At 36.5% G+C, this 24,375-nt stretch overlaps 1 protein-coding gene and 3 long non-coding RNA genes across 7 annotated transcripts in view; 3 read left to right on the forward strand and 1 right to left on the reverse strand.

Annotated features, from left to right (window-relative positions):
* The window catches only part of LOC124997298 (interferon-induced very large GTPase 1-like), a 406,468-nt gene that overhangs the window by 230,541 nt on the left and 151,552 nt on the right, over positions 1-24,375 (reverse strand). The gene's annotated exons all lie outside the window — the stretch shown is intronic.
* The window catches only part of LOC124997309, a 37,458-nt gene continuing 17,105 nt past the window's right edge, over positions 4,023-24,375 (forward strand). The window contains exons 1-2 of the long non-coding RNA XR_007110945.1: positions 4,023-4,056; positions 5,431-5,539. This is a non-coding gene — a long non-coding RNA (uncharacterized LOC124997309). The remainder of the gene's footprint in view (positions 4,057-5,430; positions 5,540-24,375) is intronic.
* LOC124997314 lies at positions 6,749-7,696 on the forward strand. The gene is made up of 3 exons (XR_007110950.1): positions 6,749-6,975; positions 7,447-7,520; positions 7,602-7,696. It is a non-coding gene; the product is annotated as an uncharacterized LOC124997314 (long non-coding RNA).
* On the forward strand, positions 7,973-9,323 carry LOC124997315. The gene is made up of 3 exons (XR_007110951.1): positions 7,973-8,056; positions 8,865-8,899; positions 9,219-9,323. It is a non-coding gene; the product is annotated as an uncharacterized LOC124997315 (long non-coding RNA).

The raw sequence follows: 24,375 nt of genomic DNA on the forward strand, positions 1-24,375 counted from the left end.
TAGAAAATAAATTATAAGATAATAGAGAACAGGAGCCAGAGAGGAGAGAGGAGAGGACATGTCCTCAGTGCATCGTCCCCCTGCAGCCTAGGCCTATAGCAGCATAACTAAGGGATGGTTAAGTCCAGCTCTAGCTATAAGCTTTGTCAAAAAGGAAAGTCTTAAGCCTGACCTCAAACATAGAGACTGTGTCTGCCTCCTGAACCCAAACTGGGAGCTGGTTCCATAGGAGAGGAGCCTGATAACTGAAGGCTCTACCTCCCATTCTACTTTTAGAAACTCACTTTCTGACTCAGTGCCGGTTCCAACTAATCGATTCCATCGGAAATTGTACACCTCAAACATTATCAATTCTCTTAATTATTCTTAATGGCACATTTACGTCATACTCTGCCGGACAAACAGAGCAGCAACATGGAAAGGAAGAAGCGCTCGAAAGTCTGGCTGTACTTCACGACATGCAATGAAAATGCTGCCATATGCAATCAGTGCAAGACAGTGATATCATGCAAAGGTGTGAATACCTCTAACATGCTGTAAGCAGCATGCGCATTTTGTAATGATCAGCTTGTGATCCAAGCTACTTAAAAACACACTACACCCTAAATATTGCTGCCCAGAAGATCCACCAGTGCAACGCTGTCACCAATTGGGCACCAATGACACCTGCTGTGGTGAAGTGGATGAGGAAGGATGAGGAAGTTCACTATGGCTAAAATTGTCCTCAAAGAAAAACAGCAACTCCTGAGTAAGTATATGCATATGCATAACGTTTAGTGATATGCAACAAATTAAGTCACAATGGCTTATGGTTATATGCTGTATATGCTTATGCAGATCATGTCCATCTGAATTTGTTTTTCAGACTTAGGCCCCGGCACGCACTGATCACTGATGTTAAAACGAGGTGGAATTCTCTGTATCTCATAATATTACTAATACTATTAAAATAATAAAATACTATTAAAATAGGCCTTCTTTTAAAATTGTGGATTATAAGACTGCAAGAGGATCTGTGTGTTTATTTTTAATTGTTTGCTGTTTTAGACTGATGGAGAAAGTTCAGGAGTTTGTCCATCTGATGCGCATGCTCTACACGTCGACTCCCTGTGTCTCAAGCCAGTAAGGTGCAGCCAGTGGGCAGATTCTGCCTGTCTTGAAGAAGTTGAAGCAACACTACGCCACTGAGGCAAGGGACTCACAGGAAACATTAAATAGAAGATATGGACAGTAAATCTCATCTCATGTTTGTAGACTTCCTCCTGCTAAACCTCTTTTAAACTGAGATGTAACACCCCATTGTCCCATTTATTTATGCCATTTAAAAATATTTATATTTACCATGTTCAAGCACATTAAATCTTCCTGCACTAGGGTGCGGGGGCTGCTGGAGCCTATCCCAGCTGGCATCGGGCGAGAGGCGGGGGCGGGGTAGACCCTGGACAAGTCGCCAGCCTATTGCAGGGCTTAGGCACATTAAATATAGACATAAAATATGACATGATTATGAAACAAGTGACTATGAAAATATTTTTTCATGAAGTAAGAATGGTTCTCTAAATAACAGTGTTGTATGAATTGTGCTAAAAACAAATCACTCTTTTTCTCAGCCTGATCGAATGAATGATGAAGCTCAGCACTCAGAGACACAACGAGAGGGGTGACTGAAACAAAGTCTGCATCAACTGAAAGCAAAGATAAAAGAGTTAGATGTGATACTTATGAATATGTGTATTTGCATTAAGGTCAGGAATTTGACTTGCCCGTTCCTAAACATTCATCTTGTTCTTATTTAGTTCTTGGGCTCGTTGTCTTGCTGCATGACCCAGTTTCTCTTCACATTCAGCTCATGGACACATGCCCTGATATTTTATTTTAGAGTTCACTGGTATAATTCAGAGTTCATTGGTCCATCAATGATGAGCAGATGCAGCAGAACAGGCCCAAACCAGGACATTAGCGCCCCCATGTTTCATGAAGGGATGAGGTTCTGATGCTGGAATGCAGTGTTGTTTCATCTCCAAACTTGATGCCTCTGTCTTTAAACTATTCGCAAAAACAAAGTTTATCCAAATATAAAATTGCAAAAAAAAACTTTGGCTGTTGTGGAAAAACCTACTTATCACAGGGTTTGTCAAATACAGAAACTTTGCAAGTCTTTGCCAGTTTTATTTTCTGGACAGCCAGGACACAAGCTGCAGGGTGAGTTAGTCCTCGCTCACTCAATATACAGTGGGGGAAATAAGTATTTGATCCCCTGCTGAATTTGTAAGTTTGCCCACTTCCATAGAAATGATCAGACTCTGGTTTTTATGGTTGTTTACTGGTTATGGGTATAGACAGAATATCAGTCGAAAATGCATAAAAAACACATAATCTAAAAGTTATAAATTGTTATGTATTTTATTAAGGGAAATAAGTATTTGATCCCCAAGCACAACACAAGTCAGTACTTTGTAGAGAAACCTTTGTTGGCAAGCACAGCGATGAGACGTTTCTTGTAGTTGGTCACCAGGTTTGCACACAGCGCAGGAGGGATTTTGGCCCATTCATCTTTACAGACAGTCTCTAAATCCTTCAAGTTTCTTGGCTGCCTCTTGGAAACTCGGAGCTTCAGCTCCCTCCACAGGTTTTCGATCGGGTTAAGGTCTGGAGACTGACTAGGCCACTCCATGACCTTAATATGCTTCTTCTTGAGCCACTCCTTTGTTGTCCTGGCAGTATGTTTTGGGTCATTGTCATGTTGGAAAACCCACCCACGAGGCATCTTCAGTGTTCTTGCTGAGGAAAGAAGGTTTTTGTCCAAGATGTTACATTACATGGCTGCATTCATTGGCCCCATAATGCGGTGAAGTTGCCCTGTACCCTTTGCTGAAAAACAGCCCCAAAACATGATGTTTCCACCTCCATGCTTAACCGTGTGTATGGTGTTCTTTGGGTCATACTCACATTTTTTCATCCTCCAAACACGGCGGGTCGAGTTAATGCCAAATAGCTCAACTTTGGTTTCGTCAGACCACAGCACTTTCTCCCAAGCCTTCTCTGAGTCATTTAGATGTTCACTGGCAAACTTAAGGCGGGCCTGTACATGTGCCTTCTTGAGCAGGGGGACCTTGCGGGCACTGCAAGAGTTCAATCCATAACGGCGCAGTGTGTTGCCAACTGTTTTCTTGGTGACGGAGGTCCCAACTGCTTCCAGATCATTAACAAGCTCCTGCCGTGTTGTTTTAGGCTGCTCCCTCACCTTTCTCATCATCATCCTCACTCCATGAGGCGAGATTTTGCGGGGAGCTCCAGACCGAGGACAGTTGATGGTCCTTTTATGGGTCTTCCACTTGCGAATAATGGCACCAATAGTTGTCACCTTCTCACCAAGCCTTTTGCTGATGGTTTTGTAACCTATACCAGCCTTGTGCAGGTCTACAATCTTGTCCCTGACATCTTTTGACAGCTCTTTGGTCTTGCCCATGGTGCTGTAGAAGTTGGAATGTAAGAAACTGATTCTTAGAGCAGGTGTGCTTTATATACATGACGAGTTAAGATCAGGAGTATTGGTAATTAGTTGACTGAGCATAGCTGTGTGCCACATGCGCACCAGCCAATCTGTAGGAGCCTGAATTCTAAGTGAATTGTTGGGGATCAAATACTTATTTCCCTTAATAAAATACATAACAATTTATAACTTTTAGATTGTGTGTTTTTTTTATGCATTTTCGATTGATATTCTGTCTATACCCATAACCAGTAAACAACCATAAAAACCAGAGTCTGATCATTTCTATGGAAGTGGGCAAACTTACAAATTCAGCAGGGGATCAAATACTTATTTCCCCCACTGTATATAGTCATGTGTTTTCCCGTAAGTCTTGAGGCCTCAAAAGGAAACAGCTCGCCTGCTTTCACTTTCCATTTCCCATTGCTGATTCATGCAGAGCATGGGAGGGGTTTGTGAAAGGCTGACACAATGGGACACTGAGCTCTATATATGCTTGAGGGTGAATGAGGAGATTTCAGATAAGGCAGCCACGTCTTCACAGAGCAGGTAGAGCTGAGTCGGTAAGTCGAAATGTTTGATATGAAAAAGACCTATTGTGTGTTTATTAATCTTTCTTCCCTTTATGTTTGTTTTGATTGTTCAGCGTGTTATTTGAGTTTTTGAACTACTTTCAGATTTTTTATCATCTTTCAGGTTCATCTTTTAAATATAACATCCCATTTATTTATAATGCCCATGGTCAGACACACTGAAAATAGACATAAAACCATTATTTGCATTTTTCACTAGAATCACTCCACATCATTCCTTTGTTTGACATTTGTCGTGTTTGTTTAGTTTTTTGTTTAGAAAGTAATTTAGATATTTGTTTGGTTTTTATATTTTTACGCTATTTTTCTTTTTTATTGCATATTTAAGCCTATTTAAGTTTATGTTGTCCTCTTATATTTTTAATGCAGGTTCCATATCTTTGATTTTTTTATGGCATTTTCTTGTAATTGATATATTTGTTTTTTGCACTAAACTGAACGAGGCCTGTTTCATTAAATTTTTGATCGTTAAAATGTGTTAATATGTTAAAATATACAATAGTGCTTGTTTATTATTTGACTTTATATTTATTTTCCACTTTCATAATTTTTGTAATAACTTCAGTGGAATAAAGCATAGACAGTCACAAAGGCTGTACTTTGTTTATTTGAAAGGCTGTAAACGCATCTCTTAGTGTTAGTCTTAAGCCTATATTGCAGCAAATGGAGGAATATAGTCAGTGATTGAGGAGAGGGATCCAGTCAGTGAATGCTACTGATCTACTGATTCGTGTTGCATCACTGACTCGAGTCAGTACGTGAACAGATCACTAACTGATTCGTTCTCCGAGTGAACCAGTTCACTGCAGGTGGCGAGTCAGTCTCTGTGTCATTGCCGACCATTGGTGCCGACACAGAGTCTGAGATGCCGGAAACCCCGCCCGCTTTTCTGGACCAAACGACTTTGAGGAACGGAACACACATTGTTTTACGTTTATAATTTGTTTAATATCCACAATTAAAACACACATAGTTTTACATTTATAATTTGCATTGCCTGCGTTTTACTTCTAATCACCGTTACGACTTTAATGGTGGGGGTGTGGGTGGGGCACGCATCATTTTTAAACATTTTTTTTATTATTAGTGACTGGTTACTGACTGACTCGATGAACGAATCAATTGAACGAATCATTTTAATGAACTGATTCGAGTGAATCGGTACAGTAAAAAGAACGATGGTTCCCATCACTAGTGAGTGAAGCCATCACAACAACTATAAGTCATTATTATCTATTGTATTTATTTTACTTGTCTTTTCTTCTCTGGCATGTTACATTTAAACTTGTCAAACCAGTGAGAGCACACATTTATTTCTATATCTTTTTTCTTTTTCTTTTTCAGCTTGATTCAATGAATGATGAAGCTCAGCACTCAGAGACAAAGGACACAACAAGAGGGGTGACTGAAACAAAGTCTGCATCAACTGCAAGCAAAGACAACAAAGACAAAAGTAATACTTTATTTTAGGATTTCATTTCCTCGGTCAATCGTAATGAACTTGATTGTCTAACCTACTGATGTTCTTCTGTTTGTTTGTTTTAAAGGAGTGTGCACATTTATTAAAATCATGTGCATATTGGTTTGTGGAGTAACTCTGTGGAATGGTTTGAACAGGGAAATCAAAGAAAGTAGTACTATGCAATTTAAAAACAAATACAGAAAAATCCTGTCTTGATAATTAGTCTTGAGGCAGCTACACAACACAGATGAAGAAAACTTTAAAACAACAGTCACACAACAGACAATTACAGAAACAGACACAAATTAAAAAGGACACAGACAGACGGACAGTATTTATACAGACACGGTCCAAGAGCCCAGAGAGGTTTTTAGGCCATGTGAGTACGTGTCTGATTAATTTTTAACCAGTGTTGACATTGCAATAACGAAAGTGAAGCCTTCCAGTCTAAGTTTTTATCTGCCTTCTTGAAGAGAGACTTGAGGTTAGGTTAGGTTACTTAGGTTTTACTGTACTTTCATTTGCGTGTGTCCAGGTTGTAAAACAGTATTTTATGTGCGAACACATCACGGCATACAAACTTCAGCTGTTTAGCTGTAAGAAAATGTTGTATATGATAGAAGTTAGATAGACTGAATTTAATGGTGTTCATGATTTTTTTTTAACATGTGCTTTAAATGGTTTGTGTCAAAGACTCCACTCCAAGATATTATCCGAACTGCATTGGATGGAGTGGTTTACGGCCTGTATTGCAGTGTAACTGCAGTCTTCCAGGTTGATGGTACTCTACCCTGATTTATAGACGGATTTATGTGTGAAGACCTCTCTATGATGTTTTATAATGTTACAGTCAAGGCAAAAGGCACCTCTAGCCTTCAAGCTTGTCAGAGATGAAATGATTTTTAGGACCTCAGGAACAGTTATTTCCCTTAATCTGTGTCATCTAGAGGGCTGTGTGGAGTGTCTGGACATTTAAAATTCACTGTCAACTCCTCAACTGAATGTATTAAAAAAAAAAAAAAAAAAAAAAAAATTAGGTACTAGTAACAATGACATCCAGGTCGTTTATAAGAATGTTATTCACCTGGAGCTGCATGTCATTGGGTGTTGTGTCTTTGATTCTTCCTGTTAGCTTATTTAGTTGTTCCCATATCAATTTTTTTGCCACTGGCCCCAACTATATGAATAAATCTGCTTTAGCTTTACGAATTAGTTTTTTTTTACTTAGTTTCTAGGTGGCGTAAATGCCTGGCGGTCACGGATAAGTCCTGTTTTTAGAGATTTTTTTAGTGCATTATCTCTTTCTTTCATCAGCATAAATCATCTGTCACCCTAGGAAGTAGGATAAGGACTTTTGCTTCTTCTTGTTTCCTCTCAAAACCAAACAGGAATGTGAAAAGCCTGGGAAGAAGAGCAGAGAGAGACAGGTAGGACACCACAGGTGCTCCAGATCTCCCATAACTTACCCAAAGATGACACTAGGGGTCATCACAGGCTTTTTGTCATGGAATGAGGAAACCTTTAATACATCAGCCCCTTTCTTTCCTTCTAAAATCTTATGCTGCCTTGTATTTGGTTAACAAATCATCCATCTCATCATCAAATGTCAGTTTTGTATTTATATCCCTTTCCTCTGTGCCTTTGCACAAATAAACATATAACCCTCATTGTTTTATACCACACCCTCTGACATAAGCATGCTTTAAATTGCATCCTTGACTTTTGACACCGGCACATTGTGAAATAAACTAAAACAAAACAAATTTTGGCAGGTGTTCAAATTATTTGAAACTTTTCATCCTGAATAAAGTGTTTTACAGTTTGTGTTATATGCAATACCTTTAGTCATTTCATTAATTTCCATGTTTGAAGATTTGTTGCATTTTTGTGATTTAAAGACGAAGAACAACTAAGATGGAAGAGAACAATGACAACACAGCTGATGGAGGCGAAGGAGAATCTAAAACTAAATGTGAGTGTGGTAAGAAAAGTAAACTGAAATGGAAAAAACACAAAGGTCAAGGACAGTGTGCTGACCAATTATTTTTTGCAGGTTGTTCATGTTGTTCATGGTTTCCATGCTGTGTATTCTGCTGTACCCCAAGATACTCTAAAAACAAAACTGAGGAAAGTATAACCATCACCAAGGTATTAACTTTGTCACATACTTCTCCTCAAGAATTTTACCCAAGTCTTTCTGTTAAGTACTATCCTCTTTGCATTTCTTAAGGGAAACTGTTCATAAATTAAATCGTATTTATCCTTTGTGACATCGTGTGAAGGCCTTATGCATGTAGGTTGCTGTCTGTTCACAAATGTGCTCTCTCAGCAACACCATGAGCAAAAGAGAAAAAAATCAAGGCGGACTTAAACAATGAGGTGAACAGAATTGGATTGTCAACAGTAATTAAAACTTCTTTTCTCAGTCAGATTTTCTTGAAGCTCAGCTCTCAGAAAAGACCACAGGAGTGGAAACTGAAACTGCAACAAATGGCAGCCAAGTAAAAGGTAATTTTTTTTAATCACAAATTACAACATTGATTTTGTAGAATCACTTTTAATATTCCATTTTAAAGCTGATAAGAAATACAAACTATGATAATTGGGGATGGAATGGTTTATGAAAACTGTCGGAACCGTTCGGTTCGACTGTCTCCGAAGGGAAGCAGCAGATAGTAGATAGACAGATACCAGTCAGTTGTTGTGGAGACTTGTGTGGGTGTGGCGAGTGGGAAAGAGCCAGAGTTAGAAGACTACACTTTATAGGTCAGCAGTGTGGGATCACTTTGCATATAAAGTGACCTGCGATGACGGGGGTAAGAAAGTGGTTGATCAAAGTGCGACAGTGTGCAAGCATTGTACAACACGTGTTGTTTATGCTAACGGCAACACAACCAACACGTCAGATCATCTGCGGAGACATCATCCCAGTGAGACAATTGCTTGATAATTAATCAGTACTTGATTCCATTATGTAACCCTAAGCCTATGCTTCCTTGTTAAAGATAAATGAAACACATGTTGGAACGAGCAATGTCTCCTCTCTTGCAGTAACAGAATCTCACCTACATTTAACCTCAGACTGTAACAATGATGTACCAGATGTCAAACAGCCTCATTATTTCAGTTTTAACATGAATTTACAAGACATGATTGAGTTTCACAAAAATCAACATATACAGAACCGAACCATGGATTTTGTGAACCGTCCCACCTCTAAAGATAATGTTGAATGAGACGTTCGGTGAATTACGACATGACATTTTAAAAACATGACTCTGTTCAATCTCCTTTTTCTTACATCATCCTGCTGTAGAAGAGCTGCAGAAAGCACCTGAGATCACTAAAAAGGTAAGATTGTTTTTATCTTCTTCACTGATCATAATTACAGGAAACAACAGTTCTTAAAACGTTAAAATATTTATATTTGGAGGTTAGATGAGATTGTCAGCCTCCCACTGGAACAGTTCCAGTCCTCAGACCTAGAAATTATTACTGTGCATATTTATACCTTGATTTTATGCCACATCTTATTTTCCTGAATTGGTTCATCACTGTGAATTATTGATCCTGAGTGTTGTGTGTTTATCTTTCTTTTTTTCTTTTCCTGTTTGTTCCAGTCACTCTAACCATGTAAAATAATGTTGAATAAAAATGATCTTTTTCTCAGGTCAGTGAACTGAATGAACCTGGTGAAGCTGAACACTCAGAGAAGACTGATGACAGCACAAAGGGAGAATCTGAAATCAAGTCTTTATCATCTGAAACCAAGGAGAAAGGTAAGATTTTATCAAAGAATTCAATTATTAAACATGAAAATCTAAATTGTATTGTCTAAAATGTCAGAGATTTTGACACCGAACAGGAAGTAAGTCCGTTCTTTCTTATTTTCCCATTGACAAATGTGAAACACAGCTACATGTGATGCCATGTCACAATTCTCTCCTGTCCTGCACAGAAAAATTATTCTTCTTCTTCTAATCAAGCACACAAACCTCTCCACCATCAGTGTATCATCAGTATAGATATATATTCAGCATAGATTTAGGGGTAACACTTTCTATGAAGGTTGTACTTATAATGCCCTATGAATGCACTCATAATGTTTTATAAGGTGTCTATAAAGCATTATAATGGTCATTATTACCATCTATACATATTCACAAGTCGTCATAACCAACTTCATGATGCATTATGACAACTGGTTATGAATGATTATAATTTTAATCTGAATAGTGCATTATAAATATGTCAATATCTGCCTAGTCACTTGTTAATGTTATGATGCATCATAACTACTTTGCTTTGCTAAATGTGCATAGTGATGCATAATGAGTTTTGACTTCGCCTATAGTGCTTTATATCTGTAGTTATAAGTATATGTAATGAAGTTATAATAATGTATACATCTCCCTACAGCACACAGTTATAAACAGCCATGCAATATCATAAGTGCCAATTGTCAGCGCTAAGTAAAGTGACAAGAATATGACACTATTATTAACAGATATAAGTTACTATGAGTAATTAAAAGGTGCAATGAACTAAGTCTGGCAGCTTTACCCCATATGCACAATGTTAATATCATAGGTGTTATTTGTCAGCTTTAGGTAAATTAGTGCAAATGAGGTGTTGTGGATATAAGACTATTATAAACAAATATGAGGCACAATGAGAACGCGAGAAATGTCCGCGTTTATTGAATGCCATCAGATATTATTTTAATATCGTTTTTATGTATATTATTATTATTGTAGAAATGTCATGCTTTAGTCCATGACCCCTGACCTCAGACCCCACCCACCCACCTCCGTCCCCAGCTCCTCCCACTGTCGTAAAGCATTGACTGTATGTACTAGTCGTAAAGCGGCTTTTCTTTCCTTTCTCCGCTGAGTCCTCTCCAGGCCAGGTAGGTTGTCTCTCTGTTCTGCTAATGTTTTGTGAACTAATGTCTTACTTTGCTTACATGAAGCACATCGTTTATATATTAATGCAATGGTTTTGAATGGTTTCAATCATTAAACGCAAGATAATGAAAACGATCTAATTTGTGAGTTAAAAACAGCCGTGTCTGGTAACTTTCGTGTAGCTAGCTTAAGCCACCTACGGGTAATCTGCGCTGCCTGCACGATATGCGGTAACACAATGTCTCATTACGCTGCTTTAAACAAAAAAACGTGATCTGCTTATGTGTTTTCAATCAAACCTTTCTGCATAAAAACAAACCCAACTAGAGCACTAAAGATTTGCCTCTGTTCTTCTTGTAGTTGCTGTCAAACCATCTCCTGACCTCTGACCCTGAATCACCTCACCAACCCAAAGGCACTTTTAAGAGACACATCTCTAGGACCACGCTGTGCCACTTTTGTGGCCTGTTTCATGTGTTTCATGTGTTTGTGTAATGTGCTCAGAGCATTGATAATCATTCTGATTATGTGTGTTGGTTTAAATGAAAATAAAGTGAACTAAATGCATTCCTTTTGTCTTTACTGTCCAGGCTCTCATTTCATTGTGCCTCATATTTGTTTATAATAGTCTTATATCCACAACACCTCATTTGCACTAATTTACCTAAAGCTGACAAATAACACCTATGATATTAACATTGTGCATATGGGGTAAAGCTGCCAGACTCAGGACTTAGTTCATTGCACCTTTTAATTACTCATAGTAACTTATGTCTGTTAATAATAGCGTCACATTCTTGTCACTTTACTTAGCGCTGACAAATAGCACTTATGATATTGCATGGCTGTTTATAACAGTGTGCTGTAGGGAGATGTATACATTATTATAACTTTATTACATATACTTATAACTACAGATATAAAGCACTATAGGCGAAGTCAAAACTCATTATGCATCACTATGCACATTTAGCAAAGCAAAGTAGTTATGATGCATCATAACATTAACAAGTGACTAGGCAGATATTGACATATTTATAATGCACTATTCAGATTAAAATTATAATCATTCATAACCAGTTGTCATAATGCATCATGAAGTTGGTTATGACGACTTGTGAATATGTATAGATGGTAATAATGACCATTATAATGCTTTATAGACACCTTATAAAACATTATGAGTGCATTCATAGGGCATTATAAGTACAACCTTCATAGAAAGTGTTACCGATTTAGGTATTTCTAGTGCTTCAGTTGCTGAGCATTGAATTGGAGCATGATGGTGACTTTCTTACCACTAAAGGTCCAAACGAATGACATGTAAATGCAAAGTCTTTACATTTTATTTTGACAATTGCAGCGCCTCCTGCAGGTCAATTCGAATTGATTGGTGGACAAATGGCTGTTCATTTGTGTCCGGGCCAGTCCCTGCCAATTTTAAAAGGGGTCAAAACTTGTAACTACCGGAGAACAACTAGCTTGTACTATTTATTTAAAGTTTGGTCCAACCTGACACCATAGTTTTTGCTGTGGACGGGAATTAGGGTTTTAGGAAAAAAAAGAAAAGCGTAGTCAAAACGATTGGTGGACATTTATTCCCCAAAGTTTTTTGATTAGAGAACACTGGTGGATTGTGTTTTAAATTTCAAGCCCATTGGTTTTCAGAGTGGGGGCGTGGCCTCTTCTATGTTACCTTAATTAACTGCCCCATCGGGTTTGATGGGGTGTATTCCTTTGAATGTCTTGTAAATCATTTCCCCTTACTGTGTCAAACTTTCATGCCCTTTAACTAAATTTACATTTAACAAATATTTGACTTTTTTCAACAATAAAAATAAATTGAACAAGCAAATACTGAACCAATAAGGAAATCTGTACAATTTGATAAAACATTAAAGAAATAAAACAAGCCTTTAAGATATTGAATAGGATGCATTTTAAAAAATTTATTTATTTTGAAGAACATGGTTGTTCAATCTCCTTTTTCTTTTACATCATCTGCTTTTAAAAGCTGCAAAAAGCCCCCTGAGACCCTGAAAAGGTAAATTTTTTTTATTTCTTCCTGATCAAAATTTAAAGGGAAACAACGTTTTTTTAAATTTTAAAATATTTATATTTGGGGGTTAGATGACATTGTCGTTCCCACGGGAACAGTTCCAGCCCTCAGACTCCTTGATCCTGGTGTTTTGTGTTCTTTCTTTTTTGGTTTTTTTTTCCCAGACTCTACCATGTAAAAAAAGTTGAATTACAATGATCTTTTCTGGGTCAGTCAACAAAAGAACCTGGTGAATGAACCCAAGAAAACTGAGGGACAGCACAAAGGGAAATTAAAAATCAAGCTTTTCATCTAAAACCCAAAGGAGCAGGAAGTTTTTCAAAAATTTAAATTTTTAAACAAAATCTAATTGCATTGGCTAACACGTCAACATTAGATTTCGACCAGAACAAAAAAAAACCCCCTTTCCTTTTTTTTTTCCCATTGACAAAGTGAAACACAGCTACATTGGGGCCTTCACTTTTCTCTTCTGTCCTGCACAAAAAAAATAACATTCGTTCTATCTATGTTAGGACTTCTGAAATTGCGGTATCCCCCTGCAGCTCTCCAATGCTTATATCCGCCACGCAACTTTTCTGCAAAGATTGGGATTCAACTAAAAGACCGCTTCTTCAAAACCAAAGCCACTAACCTCTCCAGATCAGGCATTGGGCAACCACAAATACAAACTAAAAAATCCACATTTTGCTTTTAATATATATTTTAATAAATTTATTATATTGTTTCAGTTGCTGAGCATTGAATTGGGCATGAGGGGATTTCTTACCAATAAAATTCAAAAAAGAGCAGAAAATAAAAAGTCATCCCCCTTGGGGGAAAATTGAATTAACGCCCCTGTCTTTATTTCTACTGAATATGTGGACTTCGGCCAGATTGAATGTTTGATGTAATAAGGGCTTTTTCATTTATGTAAAGAGTCAAGTCCCTGAAAAATTTTTAAGGGGTCAAAAATTTGTAAACTATACACAAAAACTGCTTGACTACTTTAGATAAGCTTGGTCCAACACAGACACAAATGATTTGGTGGGAGGAACTAGGGTTTTTAGGAACTAAAGACCCCCACGTTTGCAAAACAATTGGTGGACTTTATTCTCCGGGTATTTTTTATGAGAAAACACTGATTTTGGGGTCCATTCCTGCACTGAATGAGGAGTCACTTAAGTTCACTGCACTTTCCAGAATTTGTGTATTCCTGTGATGACCAATATAAATTTTTTTTTAAAGGGGGAGGATTTTCAGCAAAAACCAGACAAACAGAAACCAAAAAACATGCTCAGAAGACTTAACCTTAAATTTCAACATAAGTTGTACCAGCGACTTTCTCCAAATTCATCAACCTGTTCAAATGAGCCAAGATATACGGGAAAAACAGATTATCGTATTTTTCTTCAGGGTTAATGAGGTTGGACACAGAGCCGATATATTCTTGAAAAAAGGAAGTCCGGTGCAAGATTTTCACAGGCTTTCCAATATCGAATCAATGAAATGACAGATGCTTTTTTTAGCCCACTTGACGTGGACCAATCAAAAAAAACCAAGTGACCCAAGGATGTTCAAAGGGCGTATTTCATGCCAGACAGTTTCCCTTAAGCAGAACATGTTAAAAAAGTTTCACAGGTCAGTACGCCTTCCCTTTTCCCTTTGTTCCTAACCCAGGGGAAACCCGCAACAATCAAAATGTCCTCTGGGGACTTTTAGACAAATTAAGACAGGGAAAGACAACCAAGTAAAAGACGTTCAATACTTGTCCCATGAAGAGTATGCCCATCTGCAACGCTGAACACACATGGGTTTTTTCCGCCGGGGGTTCAGATGAGTGAATCACATCATAAACTTTTTTGTCAACGACCGTCAAAATTCCTTTTTCCCACAAAATGTCCGGGCAGCACCAAGTGGTCATCTGATGGGTGGGGCGAGATTGTCTGGTACCCCCTGGGGAAAAACCAAGGTTTCCCTTCACGGATTGCATCCCTTCTGAAAATCTTCATGGTATGCTTGTATGAAGAGCAAACAAAAATACTGAGAAACTTTTCAGTCAATTTAGTTCTGTACCAACTCTGGAAAAACCCACAGAAGTGAAACGGTCATCTCAGATCTTTATAAGTTCAGAAGCCTTCTTATTCTCAGCTGATATGATTGTGATGCAGTTCGATAGACGGGGAAAAAGACAAAATGGGTCTAAAAACAGAAGCCAGTCAATGTTTCAAAAACCCTAAAAGGAATTATTAAAACATGTTGCGGGACTACAAACCTCCTTCCCAGCTAAATCTATGGCAATGTCTCTGGAATCACAGTGGGAAGACGACCCGTGTGTCGAAAAGGAAAAAAAGGCAGCAAGGGAAAATATTGATTTGATTCTGGGGGGGATATTTCAAAGATTAAAGATAAATTTCTCCCCTGCCAAGGCCATGGGGACGGGTCAGAATTAAAAGAATGTATTTTTAAAAGGAAAGGGGGGAAAAGGGAAAAAAGTCAGAAAATCACCCCGCTGAAAAAATCAAAAAGATAAATGCTCTGTTTCCTGTAGTGAACTGATGAAGTTTCACTGAAAGTATTTCTTTGTCTCCCAGGAGAAAGATACTTCCTGAAATGGACTCAGATTTTAATAGATGCCTCTGACAAACGACCTGTCTTAAAATTCTCCAAAGCTAAAATGAAAATTTGGTCTGGGTCTTGGTCGAAAAAAAACACCCAAATCTCCACTTTTTGCATTTAAAAACAAGATGAGCTTAAAAAAATATCAAAAAAACTGCAGTCAGCAACTTTTGGTTTGGAGATATTTTCGAGAAAGGGGACAGATTATGAAGCTCATCAAGTCTGAAAAACAACCAAAAGTGGCAGAAAAAGGTCCAAATACCCAAAATGGCTGCAGATTGATGTTCGGACCCCCTATGGAGCTGTGGATGGAGATGCAGGTATTGCCTTTGTGTGGATCTCTAGTGTTTTAGAAAAGTCATCAAAAAACTGGGCGACCGGGAAGTTTTTTGTTTTTGTGGGTTCTGGGCGTAAAACGGGGAAATCAACAATGCTGAATGCCATGTTTGGGTTGCAGTTTGCAGTTAGTGTGGTAGATGCACCAAGGGAGCTTTATGATGTCAAAGTGTAGAGGAAAACGAAAGATTTGGGTTTTGATATGTTCTCTAGTGGAAACTGAAGGATACGTGCTTTTAAATTTTGGCAGGCATCCCACTCTTCCCCCGACAACGCACTGGCCACATTTGTTTTTGGCCTGGGAAACAGACATGTCAACACTTTGGTAGAACCCCTGAAAGCAAATGCCCTGCAATTGTTGCCCAGGCTTTCATGAGATGAAGAAAGTTAAGCTTTTCCGGTTGGTTTTGGTTCCCAAAATTTTACAGACTTTGGGCTGCGAGAAAAAACGGGAGGGAAAGAGACCCGAAAGAAAAACGGGACCAAAAATGGTGAGTAGTGCCAAAGAGGAGGGTGTGAGTTGGTGCTTCAGTGACATCATTGCATTTGATGTGCAAAAAGAGGGAAAAATACTTTTGCCCAGCTATGGGGAAGGAAATCCACCGGGGGCTCCCCAAATCCTGGTTACAGTGAGGTGCCCCAAAAAAATGAAGAGGAGATCCTCAAAGGCTTCACAGTCTGCTGGAATCACTCTCTCATTTTTTTAAAAAGCAAAATTAAGGGCCCTGTGGAATCCCCTGATAATGAACATTTGTTTTCGCTTCAAAAACACCTTGAAATTGCAGCGTACAGAAAGTTGATCCAATAGGAACTGGACTGGGACCTTAGGAGACTTTCTGACCTTTGAAAACCAATTTTTACCCAGGTTGAAAATGGAAAATTTGACATGGTTGCCCATATTACCTTCTAAAAAAAATGACAAAATATAAAAAATCAAGCAGCAAGTTGATTTGAGGAAACAGAGACAAAGACATGTTGGTTCGTGGCGAGGCCGATTTGAAACCAAAAAAAAGGAGTTTCATGAATCGGTGAAAAAGTGAAAGGAAGGGATGAATTTTAACCGCAAAAGAAAGTTGTAAAAAAGCTTGATGATAAAAAGCCAGAGTTAGAACAAACTGCTCAAAAGAGCAAAGAGTCGCCCTATTTTAAAAGAAAGGCAAAAGGATGAAGAGGAGCTTCAAAAGCTTTTCAATCTTTTTGGGACTGGGGGGTCAGTGAATTAACTAAAGATATAAAACCCCATTAAGGACATAAACTTGGAAGAAGTAAAATGTTATCTTTAGGCTGGGGATTTTGAACATCCTCTCATAGGGGAATCAACAACAGGGGAAGATAAAAAATGTATAAAAATTTGGGTTTTACTGTTTTTATGTAATCATAAATCAAAAAAGGGTTCAAAGCTGTAATGGGCTACGCTCGACAAAAATTATGGGAACAAAACAAAATTTATTTTCCTCTGAAGAAAGGGAAATATTAAAACCCTTCTTAACAAATTTGCCAACAGTCCCTTGATGCCTTTAAGCCCAAGGGTGTGCAACAAAGCAAAACCCCCAAAATTACCTACAAGAATCCCCAAAAATGTTAAGAAAAAGTGACAAAATTTTGAATCAGAGAGGACATTCATTCAAAAGGAGTTTACAGTTGATGCTTGTTGTATGTTTTTAAGGGGTTTGGGAGTTGGGTTTTTCTTTTCTCACAAAACATTTAAAAAAAGAACAATGATGCCCTCATTTTGAACAACAATAAACCACAAAATTAAAATTTTTTTCGGGAAACTTCGCAAAGGAAACTCATTGCTGCCCGTGTTTGGAGAAATGATCTGTGACAAATTAAAGGTTCCACTGTTAGATGTCTGTAAAAAGATTCCCATTGATCCGCTGGGAGATGATTTGCAGTTTCCCCAGCATTCGGGGGAACAGGTTGGGGAGAAACATTGCTAAAATCATTTTGCAAGAAAGAAGTTTTTGATGATTTCTCAACTACTCCGCACCCAAAGGGAAGCAATTGGGGCTTTTAAAAAAGCGAAGTAAGGAAAATACATCTTCAAAAAACACAGGGGTAAAGCAAAATATACTGGAGAAAAATTTTGATGAATCATATGTGGGGAAAAAAAATTTATTGAAGCAACAAAAAAAGTCAAAACCCGGGGAAGCACAGAATGTGGTGAAGGAATTTTTCCTCTTTCCTAAGGATGAGCTCCCCATTGTTCCCATTTTTTGTGAAAATTTCCGTGATAAAACAACTTGACTTTCTTAAAGAAGAGATAGAGAAGGTCGGGTTAACATATTGAGGAGATGAAGACCTCTCCCTGGAAAAAAAGAAAAAGGAATTCGACGAACCTGATGAAATCCTCTTTGATCAGTGTGAAAAGTCTGTGGGAAACGGTCCATTCTGGGGAGCTGTTTGCCCCAACCCCCTGGAAGCCCACAGTCCTGAGACCCCAGTGTCCCTTTTTACCGATCTGATGCAATCAAAGGTTTCACTACAAGGCACAGACATGATGAGTGTTGATTTTGCACAACAAATGTTGCAAGTGAATGAGATTTTACTCCAGGAAATTGGAAAATTTTTTTCCTTCAAAGGTCAGAAAAGCTGGACCAAGGTTTTCTAACTGGAGAATCACCCGTTAGTCAAAGCTGAAATACTGGACGGTTTGTGTTTCGATTTCAAAAAGACCTGGAAGATACTATGGTTTTAAAATTTTAGGCAAAGGGGAAATTCAAGGAGGGGGAAAAAAACACAAAAGAAAAAGCAATTAAAAGCTGGATGAAATGTTGTGAGTGGAAACAATTTTTTTCTGTGATTTTTCACAAAATAAAATTTCTAAAATGTCCTCAGTGAAAAAAACTTATCAGGGGAGTACCCACAAAAATGCGACGCAAAATCAAACCACTATGTAAAATTGTTCAGCTAGAATTTTCAGAAATAAAACAATATATTTTTGTTAAGTTCAGTAAAGGGTTTTAAAGGGGGTATTAATTTGGGTTAATCTTAATATTTTGGGTTTTTGTTGTTTTTTTTCTTAAAAACATTGCCAAAATTAAATTTTTATGAATAAATTATATTTTTAATTGTTTGGTTTAAATATTTTTAAAAACAAATCACCTAAAAAAAAAATTTTTTTTTTAATTTTTTTTGTTTGTTTTTAACGTTTTTTTTTTTCTTTTATTTGTTAAACCCTTTTATTAGCCTTTTTTAACCATTTTGGGTTTTATATTAATAAAAACTTGCAAACAACTTAACTAAATGCAAACAAGAAAAATTACACAATATCTTAAAAAAAATCCAAACACAAAATTATCTTGTAATTTTGACCTTTCATGCCAATAATAAACATATAATAGTTCTACTTTTTAAAAAAACCAGGTTTTTTGTGTTCCCGACAAAATCTCGGGGTTTAAAGGTTCACAACTTAAACTTTGACTTCTTTTTTTTTTAGTATTCTATTATACACCACTGTCTTTCCCTTTAAGCTTTTAACATTTTTAAGAGATGTTTAATAGTTTCAGGAATATTTTACTGTGTTTTTTTAACGTTTTTAGTTTTTCTTTTTCTTTATTAAAACTTGCTTAGTTTGGAAGAAAATAAATTAAAATGATAAAACTTTTAATAATATAGTGAATCATTCATAAGGCCACTAAAACAAATAATGTAAAGTAAAAAAAAAAATCCTTTAGATTTATTCATTTTTAAGTGTACATTAATCGTATTGTTTCAAACTGACATATTTCTCTTTCCCCCTCACTCAATTATTGCTTGTCCAACCCCAAAATATTTCAATTACATTAAAATTGTTTGAAAGAATCATGTTGATTCACAATTTTTTAAATTATTGTTTTAAAACCAATTTTTTATGTGAGGTTAAAGTCCTTCATCACTCCAGGGTCCTGTTTTCAAAAGTTACTCCAAATGATTGTTATGGCAGTTGTTTGGGGTGTTTAACATTTTATAGTTTAATATTTGCTGTATTTTATATGGGGTTAAGTTTGGGTTTTGGGGGGTAAGTGATCATTGTTTATCATGTTTTTGTGTTTAGCTTTCTGATTTAAATTTAGATTTGTAGCAGTGGGAAGGGGAAAGGGGGTGTTTAGTTTTGTTTTTGTTTATTTTAAAAGATTTTTGTTTTTTACGTTTTGATTTTAAATAAACGAAAAAGACAAAACGAGTGACTCAAACTTTATTTTTGGATAATTCAAACATGGAGTCTTTCAAACCCCGTAACCAGGGACAATGGTTTTTGTAGAAAAATTAAAAGACAGTCGTATTATTCAATGATATTTTGTTACTCTAACCGAAAAAAAAAGATCTTTTTGGGTTTATTCTTTTAAAGTGTTCATAGTCCAACACAATCAAATTTTTTGTTCAACAACATCTTTTCTCTTTTTTCCCCCTCAATTTTTATTTATCAAACCAAAATATTTCGTTAATTTTAAGTGTTTAAAAAAAAAATCCGTTATTCAAAATGATCTTTTGTTACTGTAAAACCAATTTATTGGTAGGTTAAATGGGTTTTTCACTTCCGGGTACCCGATTTTCAAATGTTAATCCAAAAAAGATTTATTAATATTATTTTAGAGGTATCATGTTACTTTAACAAAAAAACAAAGGTCAAGTTCGGACCAACTTTTCTTGTAAACTTTAAAAAAAACACTTTTACAAAATGGACTCGTGATATTATTATACGTGAGTAAATCCAATCCCCTAGTATTGATAGTGATAAATTTATAAATTGTCTAAAACTTCTTGATTGTCTCTCAAATCGCCCCCGATTGCTCTATTTAAATTTGATGCTCAAACAAATTTGCAGGGAAAGAACCCCTGTAGCCCCCATATTTTTTATTATACTTTTTTTTGAGAATAATTCATTTTAATTTCACAGAACCCATTCGCATGACTAAAAAAAAAAACTTTTGTGCCCCTAAAAAACCAGACCAGTAAAACCCTCCCCACAAGTAATGAGATGTAGTTTTGGAGCCCCGGCAGTATTTGCATGCAGACCAGAGACCCCCACAAAAGAGGAGGGGGGAGAAGTGGGGACACTGGGTTAGGAAATTTTAAAGAGATAGAAAATAAATTAAAATATTAGAGGGAGGAGCCAGGAAGGAGAGAGGAGAGGAAGCCTCAGTGCAAACCCTCCCCCCCGCGCCTTGGCCTATAGCACATAAAAAGGGATGGTTAAGTCCGCCTCAAAGCTTTTTCAAAAGGAAGCTTAAACTACCTCAAAAAGAGAGACTGTGTTGCCCCGAACCAAAATGGGGGCTGGGTTTCCCCAGCAGAGGAGCTGATAGTGAAGGGGTTACCCCCCATTCTACTTTTGAAAATCACTTTTTTGACTCGCCCTTTTTTAACTAATCCAAATTTCCCTCGGTAACGTAAACCCCAAACTTATCAATTGTCTTAAATTTTTTCAAGGCAAATTACGTCATACTCTGCCGGAAACAGAGCAGCAACAGGGGAAAAGGAAAAAAGCGCTCGAAAAATCTGGCTTTACTTCACAATTTCAATGAAATGCTGCCGTTGCAATCATGCAAGACAGTGATTTCTGCAAAGGGCGAATACCTCTAACATGCTGTAAGCACATGCGCGTTTGTAATGACAGCTTGTGATCCAAGCACTTTAAAAAAACACTACCCTTTTAAAATTGCTGCCCAAATTTCCCCGGAACGCTGTACCAATTGGGGACCAATGGACCTGCTGTGGTGAAGTGGATGAGGAAGGATGAGGAAGTCCACTATGGCCAAAACTGTCCTCAAGAAAAAAAGAAAAATACTGATAAGTATAGCCATGCATAAAATTTAGTGATATGCAACAAATTAAGCACAATGGCTTAGGTTATTGCGTATATGTTATGCAGATCATGTCCATTGAAATTTTTTTTCAGAGAATTTGTTTGTTTATGAATGGTGGATGTCGACACTGCAAAAGTGTCCCCCCGGTTTTTTAACAGAAATTTTTTTCCCTTTTTGAAATTAAGGGTGAAGAGTTCAGACCCTTTCCTTTAGGAGGCAACAGTTATGGACCCGAGGACAAGATGAAAAAGGAAAAAAGATGATGCCCCCCGGGACCGGCTGAAGACCAAGCAGTAAAAGAGGTCTGCCCCAAGAAAAAAAAAGGTATTTGAATCCATATTGGTACAATTCAACTGTGATGCCTCTGGTCCATAAACTCAAACAGTGGTTTTTATTAAAGGTACCAGTGCAAACCCACAGAGCCGGAGACAGACTGAGGAGGTGTGGAGGAAGGCCATTAAGTGCAGTTTTTTTTTTTATAAGTCATATGATAATTAAAAAAATCAATTCAGACCATGCCCCCAAAACATGGTTTTGGTCCTTTTAATTTCAGCTGTACCTGAAAGCACCCCAACAACCCCGGGGGAGTGTTTTCAAAGGGGAAGACATGGAGCGGTAAACCACATGAAGAGACCCCCAACATTGGGGAGCAAGTTGACTTTGAAATAAAAAAATGTACAGAGGCCTTTTTCCCTTTTGTTCCCTGTCCTCTACCCCGTTCTGTGGACCCTGTTCCCGAAAAAGCTATTGCTTGTGTTTTTTCTAAAATTGTTTAATTCGGTCTACCACTTTGGCAAGTTGGCTTCAGTAACCCTTTTTATTTCTAAAAATTTTGCCTATTTTTTTAAGTGGATTGTACTATGTCCACTGTTGTTTTTATTTCAAAGTCAACTTGCTCACCAATGTTTGGGTTTTTTCATTTCACCTAGCCCTTTAACAAACTATTAAAAATGCAAAGACTTAAAATACTTTCTTTTTTGGTGGCAACCAAGTTATCTGAATTTGAACTCAAATGGTTGCAAGAATTTTCATGAGATAATGGGTTACCCCTACGGGTTTTTTTGTGTCTTGCAAATTTCGTTTTCTAAGGTTTTTTTCCATTTCAAAATTTTTAGTTCTTTTTCCCCTTTTTTTTAGTTATTATTTTGTTGGGCCCCCAGGCCCTTTACGTCTTTCCTTTGTTTTTACATTTCCCAAATGTTTTTTTAAATCATTACAAAAAACTATTTTTCTGAATGATTATTTTAATGGTGTTTATATTTAAAACAAATTATAAATTTTCTTCTTTTACTATGAATAAGTACGTTTGCTGGAGACTGTCATTATTTTTTTAAATTTTCATTGATAACACAATGTTTATTTTTACTTTATGTTTTTATAAGTGGGGATAAGGGGGGATAAAAAAATAACTGCTACCAAAGGGGCCAGGGTTTTTTTGCGTTTAGTTTTACAATAAGAACCTTATTGAACATTGACTTTTTGCTATAAAAGGTGAATTTTTAGTGAAAATAATAAAATACAATAACTGCCAGATTTGCTCCCCAAAAAGTTTCAGTTTACGGAAGATGTTTTGTCTCAAAGTTATAAAATTTTTAATCTGAATTTTTTGATTCACCAAATTCTATCTTTTGTTTCCTAAAAGTTTTATTTTCTTTTTGGAAAAAAGATACCAAAAATTTTGGGGGTGGAAACAAAACGGTTTTTCCCCCCTTTGCAAATGCTGTCCCTCCACGTTTTTAAATAAATTTTTTCTGAGAAAACCCAAAATTTAATAATTTAAAGTACAAGTTTCAGACTTGTTCCTTTAGAATCCATTATTTACATTTAAAATAATAATAAATAAAATTTTACTTTTTTCTTTTATATCTTGCCATTTTTATTCATATTTTTTTAACGAAATAATGAAAGGAAATTTGAAAATGAAAAAAATTACCTCTCAAAATAGTGCGTTTAAGGATAACCCGGAATACAATGTTCTCTTTTAAAAGATTAATCATTCGAATCTTTTTCTGTTTTAAAGTTGAGCAGTTAAGTTTTAAGAAGACTTAAAAACTGTCACCTTAAAATTCGATGGGGAAATTTTACTGGATCTAGTGAACGTGTCCCCCCCCACATTTAAGTTAAATCAGAAAATTTTGAAAGATTCAAAATCAGACTGTTTCCCTTTGGAAATTTATTTTTTAAAAATGAAAAAAAAAAAACATCGCCAAATTTTTATTGTTTCTCATTTGGAATGAGCACATTTGTCCGTGTGAGTTTATTAATTCCAAGCGTAAACGTAAAATAAAAAAACAAAAAAGATACCCGTAACAGACTAATCAGGTAAATTATTTCAGGTAGTAAAAATCATATTAAAACACACTCCTTAGAAACTTTGCTTTAGTCAATAAAAAAAAACAATTAAAAAAATTAAAGGTAAATTTAAAAAAACTAAAACTTACCTCTCAGAACACTAAAACAAATTTTGTTGATCATTGATGAAGATGATTCAAGTTAGGGGGGATCATTAAAAAGCATTTAAAACTGCGACGGCAAACATTGGTTGGTACTGGTTTACGCTGGATTAACCATTTAAAATCACAAATTGAGGGCAAACGTGATAAATTGGGCACCCCTTGACTAAACAATGTCTTGGAGCTCACCAGGTTTTTGCTGAATAAATGATTTGAGCAAATCCTCATTGTACCAATTCTGATTGTGAATATTTACTATACCCGTCGTAATTTAAAATAAATTAAAAAAATAATTTAAAAAAATTAAAAAACAAAAAAACTATTCCCCCTGTGAAAAACGTCAGAAAAAGCTGCTAGGTAGCTGTTACTGTAAGTGTAATTACCGACAAAGTTTAATACCCCTATTTTAAAATATATATTATATATATTATATACACACATTATTAAAATATTACATATATAAATAAAATAGGGGACTGGTTTTTCTGTCTGAAAAAATACCTAGCTATACATTTGGAATATCAATCATAAAACATGAAAAAAAAAGCAGTTTGCTGCGAAACAGAAAATTTTAATTTGGGGTTAACTTTTGAGAACTTTATTTGGTTAAAAGTACGAGGTGGAAAGTGCTATGTTGAATAAATTTTATTTTTTCCCCTTAACGGGGTATAAGTGAATAAAAAAGCCC

The sequence above is a fragment of the Mugil cephalus genome, chromosome 20 (assembly GCF_022458985.1).
Source record: "Mugil cephalus isolate CIBA_MC_2020 chromosome 20, CIBA_Mcephalus_1.1, whole genome shotgun sequence".
Lineage (NCBI taxonomy): Eukaryota > Metazoa > Chordata > Actinopteri > Mugiliformes > Mugilidae > Mugil > Mugil cephalus.